Raw genomic sequence first — 4,358 nt, forward strand, 5'->3', positions numbered from 1 at the left:
ATTTTACTGGTGAAGAAAGTGAGGTTCAGAGAGGTATGAGTGACTAGATAAATGGATGTGACAGTCAGCACCAGGAACACACATCTGAAGTCCCACAAGCCTCAGGGGAGTCCTGTGTAGTATCCCATCCATGATGCCTGCATGCCGCTGTCCTGTGGCCTCCCTCCTGCCATTTTCCAGTGGGTAAGATATGAAAAAGGGGCAATAAATTCCTAAAACCCTGACTGGACAGACCTGATGCTGGAGGAGGGCTGACTGTGCATTATGTACATAGAATCACATGCTAGGTGAGCTCAGGAAGAATATCTAGTCGGCATCCATCCATTGGGGATACTACTTGTTTAGCCTTCCATCATGAGTGGCCACCATGATGTGATTAGCCACCATGATGAACAGATAAAGTGAACCTTGGTCTCAACCCAAGTTGGAGGTCTCTGGTGGCAGATTTCTGGGGCTTTGGAGGTTGCTCCTTGTTTTATTTGTATGTATGTGTGTATTTATTTATTTATTTATTTATTTTCAGTTAGCCAGCATATAGTACATCATTAGTTTTTGATGTAGTGTTCTCCTTGCTTTAGAAGTTGGTGGGTGAGCAACTGAGTTGATCAAGAGTGGCCCCAGGGCCTGCAGGAGTCAACAGGAAGCAGGGCCATGTAGCTTAAGAGGACCTCCTAATAAAAGACTTGGGGCAACCAACTAGCTGTTAGGAGGTGGAGCTGGGTACTCACCAGCATACTGCACTGCTTCCCAGAGAACACTTCTCACCTTCTGTGAACCTCTAGTACCGAGGATACTTCCATGCATATAGTGGGGCTCTGTGTGACACATCAGGGAGTTGCAATTTAACCTCAAGAAACGGGGAACCATATCAGAATTCAGAGAATTCTGAGGAGGGGAGTCAGCTGGGGAGTTTCAAAACCAGAATCTAAGTGAGAAATTATGCATGCCTAGGACATGAATTGAACAGGGCTGCCCAAAGCCCATTTGCATGATGCCTTTAGAGATTCTTGAGCAAATTTATTTGAGGGGAAAAAGGAGCCAGGCATGATGAGCTGGACTCTTGGTTTCTGGAAGCATGGAGCAATCCCTGTGCATTATGGTCTCTTTCAGTCATATCAAAGGATGTGCAATGCTTGGTACTCCTTCTTGTGTTGAATTAGCTGGCAGAAGCCCAATGATTATGGCTGGCAGGTAGGTGCCTGGTGGATGTGGGTGGGGCAGGGATGGTGTGTGCCAGTAGTCAACTGCCTCTGCTGTTGAGGAGCACACGTGATACAGCCCCTGGAAGAACCAGACCTGGTCAAGGGTAACTTTGCAGGGGGTTGGAGTTCCTTTATGAGAAGGCTGGGCATGGCAGGAGCCAGTGAAGTTTGAGGCATTATTATTCATGTGGCTCCATCTGCCTCCATAAGCTCAGGAAATTTGGAGATTCTGAGTTTTCAGTGCTTGGAGCACCCTTAATTGTATTTTGATATCCAAGGTGGGGGTGGGGGCAAGAAGGGAGCTGTGACATGGCTCAGGATTGGTGGCTAATTTCCTTGGGAGCCCATGGAGGAATTCCTGATTCTGAGAGTCTTTCAAGGCCTTTTCCTCTTTCTCTGATCACAAGACAGCTTCTCAGTTTTGACAGATATGTGTATTCAAAGAACCACCTATTCAGAATTAATCAGTTGGCCTGACCCTGCTCCGATTGCTGGCATAAGCTCTCCTTGTGGCATGCACACAGGAATGGATAAATGGACAGTCAGGGACCAATAGCTTCATAGTTAACTGAGTGTAACTTTAATTTTTTTTTTATTTTTTTGCATTTGAAACAAAAATGGAATTACACTGGCCAGTGTTAACTCAGTGACATTTACTTTTTTTATTTTTATTTTTTGCATTTGAGACGAAAATGGAGTGGTACTGGGCGGTGATAACTCAGTGTCATTTCTCTGTTCTCTTTGTTTAGGAGGCTGTCTTTCAATTTCTCACCCAGGCAACCACTCAGTCCAAACACTTTGGCTTATCTATAAGGGTCAGTAAAAAGGTAATAATGTTGATTACTCTTCTGTAGTCAGTCTTTAAATTGGGAAAATTTAGAGTAGACAGAGATCTCTGAGATTCCCTTATACCCAGATGGGGAAACTGAAGCTCAGGGAAGGATGTGATTTATATAATGGAGAGTTCCTAGCAAAGGGTGATCATTGGCTCTCTACATAGGCATTTGGCTCATGAAGGGATACCTTGGCTATTTTGGGTATCATGGAGGGATATCCTGTAACCTGCTGTAGTGAGTCCTGTTCCTACATTTCATTTGACACTTGTCACCCTGATGAGCAGGATAGTGGCATGGGAAAAGGCTCTTTGAGGCACATCAGGAGCACTGAGTTCCAGACCTCTCTCCATCTTATCAGGATGGGTGGCCTGGGGCACACTATCTGAATACAAGCTCTGTACTTTTCTTACCACTTCACTTACATTATTTTACTGGTGTAAACTTCGCTGGGTTCAGGTAAGATATTTACTGGTGTAAACTTCGCTGGGTTCAGGTAAGATGTCTCTTGAGCATGAAACACAAAAATTCCCAAATGATCCAAAGCTTGCATGAATTAACTAATACAGACTGTCAGTTTGGGCTGCTATAACAAAGTACCATTGACTGGGTGGCTTAAACAACACTTATGTCTCAGGAGTCTGGTAAATCCAAGATCAAGGTGCCAGTAGATTTTGTTCCTGGTGAAAGCCCTATTTCTGGCTTGCTGAGTTCCTGCATGGTGGAGAGAGCAAGTTCAAGTCTCTCTTCTCCTTTTGATTAATTAATTTAATTAATTAATTAATTTTAAGTAGGCTCCACAGCCAAAGTGGAGTCCGACATGGGGCTTGAACTCATGACCCTGAGATCAAGACCTGAGCTGAGATCAAGTGTTGGATGCCTAAGTGACAGAGCTACCCAGGTCACTCTCTTCTCCTTCTTATAAAGATATTAATCCCATTGTGGGGACTCCACCTTCACGACCTCATTTAAACCTAATTACCTTCCAAAGGCCCCACCTCTGAATACCATCACATGGGAGATTTGATTTCAACATACGAATTTTGGGGGGACATGAACTTTCAGTCCATAACACATGCCTTTATAAGGAGATTGTTAAGACCCAATGTGTGTTCAGCACTAGGAATATAGAAATGAAAGATGTGCTCCCTCTCCTCAGGGAGTTTCCAGGTGAACAGATGACAGCTATGGAAATAGCATCATCTAAGTTGGCCAAACAATCTTTGAGTTTCCTGAGCTTAGCCAGGGGACGAGGAAGAAGGCAGGTGCCTCTGAGTGAGATCTGAGGGGCAAGAGACATAGGCTTAGAAATCCTCTCCTGCCTGCTGGCCAAGAGGTGTGAAACACAGGCTGGGAATTCATTTCTCTGGCTATCAAAGACACCTGGGAAATTACAAATGCTGTAGGGAGGAGGCATTTTAGTTTTTTCTAGGCTTCGATATTCCGGCCAGTAGATGAACATCTAGAAGCAGCAGGTAGAAGGGAGTATTGAAGAGGGCTTGGGGTTGGGTGGGCCATAGAGAGGAGGTCAGAGACAGGAAAGTCACCATTATGCTGCTGTCTTGCGGGTAGAGGTAATGCATCTTCACCCATGTCTTTGGTCAGATGGTTTCCTCCACAGTTGTCCTCTCTTTCCTCTTTCTCATTTACAAAACTTTTCCATGGAAGGAGGTCATTTGTTGAAAAGAATCTATGGTGTGGGCTCATCCAGTTCTCCTGAGAGGTCAATAAACACCGTTATTTTTATCCTCATAGGATTTTAACTTTGCTGTTCAGTGAAAATTATAGTTCCTCTCCCCTTTGAGGATTATCTCTAGCCCGTGTTAAATCTAAGCTCATGTGATGGGCCACCTGCTGTGACAGGGTACCAAAATTATTTTAGTATTAGTTTGAGTCATGTAATTGAGAATGTAAGATTTAAAAAAAAATCACATATTCAGCATCAGGCTAAAAGTAGGTTTTTCCCCCCCCCCCCCCCCCCCACTTACCATACTCCTTTGCTAAACCTCTGTTTTGCTTATCTGCAAGCTAATGTTAACAATTCCACTATTTTCATAACATTTTGATGACTTGAAACAATTCACAAAACATCTGGAGTGGTCCCATTTAGTTGAATAATACTTCTACCATATCCCCACTTTCAAGCTTCATATTTTTTTTAAAGATTTTATTTATTTATTTGAGAGAGAGAGAGCACATGAGGGGGGGAGGGTCAGAGGGAGAAGCAGACTCCCTGCCGAGCAGGGAGCCCAATGCAGGACTTGATCCCGGGACTTCAGGATCATGACCTGAGCCGAAGGCAGTCGCCCAACCAACTGAGCCA

The sequence above is a fragment of the Callorhinus ursinus genome, unplaced genomic scaffold, assembly GCF_003265705.2.
Source record: "Callorhinus ursinus isolate GAN/ISIS: 27379988/994484 unplaced genomic scaffold, GSC_fseal_2.0 scaffold1, whole genome shotgun sequence".
In the NCBI taxonomy this organism is placed as follows: Eukaryota; Metazoa; Chordata; class Mammalia; order Carnivora; family Otariidae; genus Callorhinus; species Callorhinus ursinus.